The sequence below is a fragment of the Alligator sinensis genome, unplaced genomic scaffold, assembly GCF_000455745.1.
Source record: "Alligator sinensis unplaced genomic scaffold, ASM45574v1 scaffold748_1, whole genome shotgun sequence".
NCBI lineage: Eukaryota > Metazoa > Chordata > Crocodylia > Alligatoridae > Alligator > Alligator sinensis.
The window spans coordinates 468,886-478,677 of NW_005842455.1; the positions used below are offsets into that span (position 1 = coordinate 468,886).

General features: G+C 47.9%; 1 long non-coding RNA gene across 1 annotated transcript in view; it reads left to right on the top strand.

Annotated features, from left to right (window-relative positions):
• The first annotated feature begins 484 nt into the window (after nucleotides 1-484).
• The window catches only part of LOC102386946, a 37,210-nt gene continuing 27,902 nt past the window's right edge, over nucleotides 485-9,792 (top strand). Inside the window, exons 1-2 of the long non-coding RNA XR_324653.3 lie at nucleotides 485-573; nucleotides 3,047-3,190. This is a non-coding gene — a long non-coding RNA (uncharacterized LOC102386946). The remainder of the gene's footprint in view (nucleotides 574-3,046; nucleotides 3,191-9,792) is intronic.

Below are 9,792 nucleotides of genomic sequence, written 5' to 3' on the forward strand. Positions count from 1 at the left end.
CCAAATTCACATCTAGATCTATCTTAGTATCTTTATTCTTCAACTCCTGCTGCTTCCTAAACAAACACTAGCCAGTGTCACATCCCTCCCAGCTGCAGCTTTTTACTCCCAGCAGAGTCCCTGCTAAATACTTGATTGGACTCAGCTGGTTCTGCCTGGGCTGCAGTTTCAGTGCATGTTCAGACTGGAGATCCAGAGCAGTTCCTCACCAGAAGGGGAAAAAGAAATGTCCCCTTTTTCCTAGTAGTCCTTTTTCCTTCCATGAAATGCGTATCTAGAAGAAGGGGTGTGAGTGAATGGAACAGAGGAGAAAGGTGTGAGACTAAGGGAACTTTGTAGATTTGAAATAAAGGGACAAGTGGGTAGGTATATGGAGCATGAGTGAGGTGAGAAAAATTAAAGAGGAAAAGGGAGAGAGTGGACCTGAGAGAGAATCAGAGAAAGCTGAAATGTTGAAAGAACGATATGAGTCAGTACTTCAGTCTGAGAAAAAGAAGGCAGAAAAGATTCTCCAAAATATGCAGTCATCAGAAGGAACGAAGGAATAACTTGCAGTGGAGCTGTGGAGACATGGTAAGTTTTATAAATTTGTTAATTGAGAGCTTAATACTACAGTGTTAAACCAACTTCTAAGCCCCCAGAGGCTACAGGCTGCATGGGCCACACCAGTCATGTTGCGGGCCAACCCGGCTGCATAGACCCCCTGCCCCCTCCCATTGCACTGCATGTCCAGGTGGGTACCCCCTCCCTCTGCTGCAGTGCGTGCCCCACTCCCTATTGCATAAGGGCGTGCAAGTGCAATTTTTTCCCCACTCCTCCCCCCAATAATGTGCAAGCATGTGAGAGTGATATCCCCCCTTTCCCTTCAAACTAGAACATGTGGGTGCATGAGCATAATGTCCCTTTCCCCTGCTGCAGTGTGTGCCCTTGCTTGTCCCCTCTACCCCACTATCATAGCATGTGGGTACAATCCCATTTGCAGCCAGAGCAGCAGGTGGACAGGAGCCCACAATTTACAACTTAATCTGTGGGCTAGGTTTGGCCCACCAAGGGATTTTATCTGGCCTGTGGCAGATCCCTCAGCTTTGCTTGGCCCACGCATGGGAGTCGGCCTGAGCCATGTTGCATACAGCTGGTCCCACTGTCCCCAGGTGTGCAAAGGGGCTGGGGTAGCCCTGTGCAGCAGCTGGACTTTGCACCCCAGCAGTCTTAGTGGCAGGGGCTCCTTCTCTGCCAGTATCACCGTCACTGCTGGACCTGGCCCCACTTTCTGAGCATCCTGGCTCTGTCCCATACCCACTGCCAAGGGTGGCAGATGGAGCAGGTGGGCAGGGTCTCCATGGAGACCAGCCCGGGACCCCCACAGGCAGGGTGTGCTTGGCTGGGGGATGGGGCTGCAGGCAGGTGGGGAGCAGTGTCCAGGAGTGGCATAGGTGGGTGGGGCTGGGGCCAGGGCCAGGATCACAGGGCAGTGATAGCATGGGGCCGGGTAGAGCTGTGATCTGCATTCTGCACAATGGATTGTGACTGGTCCAATCTGGGAGGGGGGCAGAGCACATGCCCATGACCTCACTGCCCCTGTCCCAGCACAGGCGTGTGTGGGCAGCCCCAGTACAGTTCAGCTGTGGAGTGACACAGCCCAGCAGCGTGGGGAGGCCCCAGTGGATCAAGATCAGATTAGGCTGCCCCGTGCTGCTGGGCACCACTCTGCAGCCACACTGTACTTGGGCTGCTTGCACATGCTTGTGTTGGGGCAGGAGCCAGGTCATAGGTGTGCACTCCAACCCACTCTTGGGTCTGGCCAGATCCTTTGTCTGGGGAGTGGATGATGGCTCTGCCCTAGCCCAGCACTGTCATCACCCCAGGATCCTGGCCTCAGGCCTGGTCCCACCTGCCTGTCCCACTCCAGACATTGCTTCCTGTCTGCCAGCCCCATCCCATCCCATCCCCCTGCCAAGCATGCCCTGCCTGTGGGGATCCCAAGAAGCTCCCAGGGTATCCTGTGGAGGTAACCACTTGAGTTTTGGTGAGCTGTTGTGGGAGTGCTGACCTGGCCTGGAACAGTTCATCAAAACTCCCTAAGTGGCCTTCCAGCCCAAATAACTGCCACCCCCTGACTTAACCCCTTGTGGGCTGCCAATTGGACAGCCCTGTATGAAATTAAAACTGAAAAAATAAAATGCAGTGCAAGATGAGTTTGAAAAGATTCATGTTGTAATGAGGATGCGAATACAGGTATACGCAGGTTGATAAAATGCTTTTTCTGGTTCTCTTGAGAACTATAACAGGTCAGCTTGGAGTCTTGGAGCGTTTGCTTTTGGGAACTTCCCTTTTCTTCTGGGAAGCTCAGGACCAATAAAATACGGGGCGGGGAGATAGTAATGGCGAAAGCTGATATCATGAGAGAAGCTTATTCCATTGTTGGAGAAAGGAGTAGTCTGTTTCTGGAGTGTCTGGCCTTAGACCCCAGAAGTGTGGACAGCAGAATAAGCTTATCTACAAGCCTCACATTACTCCCTTCGAGATTTCTGCCTTTCGTGTTGTGTATCCCTTTCCCCCCACATCTTACTTGACCTGAATTCTCATTATTTGACTTCATAATCCTCTGGTCTCATCTACATGCACACAAAAGATTATTTTACTACAGAGAATTGCCAGGGCCTTGGGCTCTGTTTTCCACTTAGTTACAGAATTATCCCACAGTAGCTTAGGTGCTGGGAAACTTGTCCTGTGTATTATTGCCTATGGGGCAAATGCTGAGGAAGCTGCTAACAAGAGAACAGATGTTTAGTGGCTTATGAGCCTTGCTGAATGCAAATGTCTTCTGCAGGCTCTTACCAATAAACCCTCTGAGTAAGAATCATGAATTTAATGGACCAGATTCATTCCCAGTATAAACTCGCTACCTTCAGTGGGATTACACAGAGGAAGAATTTGATCCTTAATGTGTGGCATAGTGTCTCTGTGTAAAAGTTTTCAAATTAAGATTATTTTATACATGATATAAACATTACATTCATAAACAAAAACTTACCTTTTTTTCCAGAGATGAGGTCCAGCTCCTGGGCCGTCATGTCAGCAGGTTTGCAGTGAAAGGATTCCATTGAGATATGGATATGGATGAAGACATTTTTCCATAATGACTCAAACAACTGTCCTGACCCATCTAAAATTCCTCGTCTCAGTAAGAGTATGTCTTTTTAACTTTTTATTATTTTTATTTTGTTCAATAGGCTTTATCCTCCCATCCATCAGGGACCTGAGAGCAGGACTCTTCCACCTCCTTGCATAGGTGACTGAACTCTCTCCTTGATGGAGTATGCAAGCTTCTCTTAGTAGGGTAGGCTAAACACAGACTTTATCCCAGGTCTGATAGGCCTGGGCTTTGACTCCAAGTAAAACAAGGGCTAGTAGGAGGATAATCCAATTTAAGTTTTTAGACCCTGGAACTGGATTTCTCCAAAGCCTGTTATTCTGGGATCAAACAAGCCTGTTTGTCCTACTTTAAATAAGTACCTGTGAAGTATCCACGATTACACTTTTTCCCTCTGGACAACTAAGGGCTAATTCAAGTTAATTGCCATTCAAACTGCATATGTAAACATTTGTTTTGAGTCAATGCTTGGGACAATCAGTCCCCTGGGATAAACCATCTTCTGTTTTTAGCCTTAGAGCCAGACGCCAACCTTTTGAAGTTTGGGCTGAGTAGGAGTTCAGAAGAGGTGCCTTCTGATCATGATTGGTTGGAGAAATTGTATTTTGTGGTTCTCATTCTTTATAGCATCTGTTTGGGAATTGCTGGCAGCATATTATAACTTTTTATTTCATATAAATGCATCAGCGGGCTTGGGAAATAGTCATATGCCTTCATATGTGTTTATATGTAGAAATAAGTTTATGACTGTCAGGCTAACATGAGAGATAGCAAAGGTTGCTACTAAATTTACACTTGATAAATGCTGTGGTGTATGATCAAGCTGCTTTGTATAGTTTAAGTATCAAAGTCAGCACATTCCCTGTCAAGTGCACCTCTTATTGGGTTCTTTGTCAAGTGGTGCTGTATTCTTCCTCTGCCGTAGTTCTGAGAAAGGAAAACAAGCATCTGTGTGGAAGAATAGGCTCACTTCTCTGTAAGCACAGGTGCCCTTGATCTGTAGCTTATCATGGGTATCATGTCATTTGGATGGGTACATCTTTTGGGGCATTTCTTGTTAAAATATTAACAGCATAATAATAGCTAAGGCATTACCGATGAGAACTGCTGTAAAAGGAGAAATCTCTACTCCACTGTGAATAGTGCTTAAGAAGACTAGCCAGTAGACTGGATGGGAGCATCCAGATGAACATGCATGTGCCTGTTGTGGCATCTCAAAGCAGTTTGAGATACTGCGATGTTCCCAGAGTGGGTTCTAAATTTGATTCCTGGAAATCCAGGTTAAAAAAAAAAAAACCCCCACTGCAAAAAAAGTGGCGCAGGGCACATTCCCAGAGCATGCCCTAAAGGAACTGGAAGCTGGGTCCTCCAGAGACGATCTGGCACCTGGCCACAGCATCTCTATGGCTGCCCCATGCGCTAGCACGCTGCCTCAGTGTCTGGGGCAAATAAGAGCAGGTCAAGGATGCAGCATGATCCAGACCCAGGTGCTGTTCCAGGTAAGTAGGGATGTGGGGGGTGGGAGGACTGCTTGGGAGGGGTGGGTCCCCTGAATGGCCCACAGTTCCCCCTGCTTGGCCCACAGCCCCCCCCCGGGCAACAGCAGAAACAGTAGCCATCAGGACACTTGGTGCCCACTACTGACTGGCAGAGCCCCCTGGCAGTGCGACACAGCCCAGTCGCTTGGTGCCATATTAGCACTGCATGTAGGGGCCACACACCCTCGGGCCCAGCCGGGTCCTGCCTGCATGGAGCTGGCCCAGTGTGTGGGGCACATGGGGCAGGATCTGGCTAGGCCCAAGGGTGCGTGGCCCCTGCATGCACTGCCAATCTAGCACCAGGCGGCTGGGGCTGCGCCACACTGCCAGGGGGCTCCAGCAGTCAGTAGTGGGCCCTGAGCACCCTGACAGCTGCTGCTCCTGCTGCCACGGGGGGCCATGCACAGAGCAGGGGGGTGCTGTGAGCCATGTGGGGGGCAGGGGGGTGAGCAGAGACCCATCCCTCCTGAGCAGTCCCCACACACACACAGCCCCCAAACCACCCCCATAACCCTCCCACCCATGTACTCGGCCACAAACCCCACACCCACAAAACCTATACCCATCCCTACACACGCACACAAACCCCTCCACAGCCCCCCTCCCCCCCAAATCACACCCTGTGCACCCAGCCACCGGATGGGACCTGCTGGAAGAAGCCACAGCTGCAGGGGGCAACTGCCACACTGCAGCCCTGTCCCATGCCCACACCGGTGCTGGGACATGCAGCCCCAACTGGAGGGAGCTCCTTGTCCCAGGAACCACTTCAGTGTGTGAGGGACCACAGGGAAGGGTGGAGATGGCAACAGGGGTATGAGAGAGAGAGAGAGAGATAGTGCTCTCTTGATTGGGGCTGGGGGTAAGAGCAGCCTCCAGAGCCAGGCTTAGAGCCTCCCCTACCCCCCTAAAGCAGCCTTTTCAGGGGGAAGCGATCCTGGGAGGGAAAGGGCTTGCCTAGCCCAGTCCCTGAGCCCCAGTCAAGGGCTTCCCAGGAATGGCATGGGAATCACTGGTGCTTGGGCACAGGTGCAGGGAGCAGAACAGCAAGGGCTGGCACTGCTCAGAGCCACAAAGCAGCGGGTGGGACAACTGCAGCTGGACTCATGGTCTGGTGCTGGGACAGAGCTGCAGTCAGGAGGGAGCTTTTGGGGGGCAGGCAGGGGCTGCAGGTCAGGAGTGAGGTGCACTTGGGGGAGGGGGGGCACTGTGGGTTGGGAGTAAGGGGCAAGGGTAGAGCACTGGCGTATCAGTGCTGCTCAGTGGTCCACATCCGGGTGAGTGAAGCGGGCTGGGGCAGCTCTGATTTTTCTATGACAAAAAACCCAAAAGCAAATGCCAAAGTGTATAGATATTTAGAATTCATTTTATGATGATGATAGAGACACTGGTAGGTTTCCAAACTGCTTTAAAATTGTAAATATATCAGTAAAACATTGGTCAACTGATATCTCTATATATAGTGGCATTTCATTTTAATTGTGAAAAAACATGGATTTGGGGAATTTTAATGAGAGAATTTGGGTTTCTTATCAGAGAATTTGCAGTTTTTAAACAGGGAAAACCAGGATCTCTGCTGGTGAGACAAGTGGCCAGACCCGGGCAGAGGAGCCTGCCCAGGGCCAGCACCAGGGACCCAGCTGGAAGGCAGATGAAGTGGCTGGCCTCCCTGCCATTTGGGGCCAGGAGGACATGCTTCAACAGTTTGAAGCAGGCCACTGCAAAGATCACATCTTCTGGGCCATAGCTGCCCAGGTTGGCAGAGTGAGGGTACCAGAAAACATGATATCGGTGTTGCCCGAAGGCCAGCTGTGCAACCACGGCCCACTAACAGCTGGCCCAGAGGTGCAGGAAGCTCTGCTGCAGTGCCCATACCACAGCCCAGGTGGCTGTGTGGTTCCCATCTGGGTCTGGCAAGCATGCAGCCATGTGGCTGCAGGTCCAAGGGGGCAGATGCTGTTGCAGGTGGCAGCAGGTCACAGCCAGGCAGCAGCCTCTGCTGCCAGACTGCTGCAGTGGGTAGAGGGTGCAGGGGCCACTCTAGGTTAGGGCTGCCTCAGCAGTCCAGCTGGCACAAGGGGTAGTCCCCAAATCCCAACTGGCTGTGCCTCAGAAGCTCCCTGAGCTGCTCCCCAGCGCAGCTTCTTATACTGCTGGGGCCAGCAGAAGCTCCCTCTTCTCCCTGGCTGAAAATCCAGGAGGATCTGGGCAGGATCAGTTTGCCCCACACGGAAGTGCATGTTCAGGCATGTGTGCTCAGGCACACATCTCCAGGACAAATTTGTGCCACTGCTATTTGAGCTGCTGCAAGCACACGTGCCTCTGATGTGGGGAGACCTGGATCTGTTTATCAGTCTAACTACCAAAATGGCTGTGGTTTTCAGAACCATAGCAGAGGAAAAATGCAGCATCATTTGTGACCTTGTGTGACTTTGAGCAGGGCATTTTCCCTCTTGCTGCTGCTGCTGCTTCTCTCATTCTCTGTCCAGACTCTAAGATATTTGGGATGAGGATTGTCACTGCTAAGCATACACATGTTGCCAAGCATAGTAGGACTTGGTCTCATCTGGGGTTTCTAGGTGCAGCTGCATACAAATAATAATAGTTACACAATTTGTATTGGTAGGAAGTCTTGTTAAATATGCTATTATGTATCTGTTAAATCAGTATCTATGGCATCTTTTCATGCCAAACTCTTTTGTATGTAGTTTCTGCACTGGAATCTTGATTTCCATCACTGTCATGTAAACACATCTGGGATGGAAAGCAGCATTTATTCAAGATTGCATGTCACTATAATGCAACATGTTCAAACTGTATTTAGTTGAAAAGTGCAAAAGAAACTTAGTCAGGTGGGCAGAATGCAATTAACTCAGCACTGCAAAATTCCATTTACCCTCTTCCCTCAGGCAAATCAAATCTGGCAAAGCAGAATTAACAGAGCTGGAGTCTGGCCAGCAATAAGATTAACACCCTGATTCTTACTGAGAGTGTCACAGGATTATTAACACCTAACCAAAAAAAAGCACCTAGATACTCCTTAGGTCTTATCCAAGTATTCACCCCCATCAAACACTGCTTAGCATTTCATATGATAGAGAAAAAGCTCACAGAGCACAAACTACAGGTCATGGAGACATTCATGACAAATCAGTTGACAGAGTTTTAAAGCACTATGTAAATACCAGCCCTGTTCATTGAACTGTAACACTAGGTATAGATTTTTTTTGGATGTGGCCATTAGTAACTATAATTTAAAAATGAAAAAGAAGCCATTTGTAAATTTTCCAAATCCTATAGCATTTGTATTTTTTTTGTGGCAAGCCATGTTTCTTTCAGGTTGCAGTTTGTGCACTTTAGGACAACATTTGTGTTTCCTTCGGGTAATGTTGTGATGAAGAAGCTTGCTAAGTCAATGGAGGATCTTGGAGTCCTTAAATTCTAAGAGCTGAAGCAGTCACTTATTTTCCTTGCATTCAGTGTCCCATCTCTGCGATATATCTATAAAGTGAGATATCAGGAACTGCTAACTGTAGGTTTGTCGTCTGACCTAGTTAAGTGACTGTAATGCAAGCAGGGACTAATGAGCTTTGTTCAGAGACCAGATGTTGACACTGTTGTTAAGCAAAAACATTGACTTGTTCTCAGGCTGAAAAACGAGGTTGTGAGACACATTGGTTCAGTTAATTCCTCTGGCACTGGATGGCACTGTTGCACTTCAGCAGCACGGTCGTGCAGCACTTCATTCTCAAAAGGGTTGGCAGAGGCAGATAGCTTGGAGATTTCAGTTAGCGTTTTGTGCATGCTGCTGTTATCTTCAAGCTTCCCCCCTTTATCCTGCTCCCTCCACCCGCACTCTTGTAAACTCTTTGTAAGCCCTCAGGCTGTTTTATAGATAAAATGTGAAAAGAAAAACCACGGCAATCTCTCCAGTGGTTTTCATTATCGCACCTCTCTAACAACTACAGAATTCGCCTTTCTTTTCAAATTGGATTTTACTGATCTCTGAAAATAAAGCTGCAGCTTCCAGACTGACAACTGGACTGATGTGTGTTAACAATGAGTTATAACACGTATTCCACTGAATGTGAGATGTTAAAGGAATAGCACATCTGCTTGCAATCTAAACCCCTAACTGCTGGGAGGTGCAGAATTTGGTGGAGATGCAACAGGCCATGGAACCTCATCTCTATACAGAATAACTTATTAACACTGCAATAGCACCCAAACTGTGGTAGGTGCTGGGTGGGTGTGTTTATGCTTTTAGCATTGTTACAGAGGTGCCAGTCATAAATCCATAGCTAAGACTGAGTTCTGATGTGCAATGAATACAGCATCTCCTTCCCAAAATATTATTTGTCCTCTTTTGAGTGTCATATACATTTTTTCAGAATTTACAGGCAAACATGTTAATTAGTTTGTCTCCAAATTTCTGATTTTTTTTTTTAAGTTGTTTAAGTAAATGAGCATCATTATCAGATCTTCTAGTCTGCCTGTCCCAAAAATTGGCACAGAGGCAATGCTTGTGTGGATTTGGTGTCATGGGTAGATTTAAAAAAAAGACCCTCCTGGGTCTGGTGTAGTGAGACAGTTCTTTAGTCCACTTTGCAATGCAGAATTGTTCCTGTCATTAATTTTAAATGTCTTGAATGATAGGACTTTCACTGTTTCTATTGGGTGGCTATTCCAGAACCTAGTAATTCTTGCAATCAGATAGGTGCCCTGATGTTTGAAGTTTACTATTCTTATTTTTTTCTTAATTTTAGGCCTCCGCATCATCCAAAATTCTTCTTCTTCTTTGTTGTTTTAAATCTCACGTGTACCTTCGATAACCTTACTTGGAGACCTTATCTTTTCCTATCTTTACTTAGCCAAACTGCACACCATCTTTTGCTTCCTTACTCCCTTGAGTTAGTCCTTCCAGCCCATAATCATGCTGTTGTACTTCTCCAGTATCTTTAAATCTCTCAGCTAATGCACCAGTAGCTATATACTAAAAGCAAGAGGTTATACCAGCAGTACCTAGGAAAAAGTTATTGCTTCATTGAGTAGTAATGAATGCAGCCCAGCACTCCGAATAGGCCTTCCTGCTGCCCTGCTGAA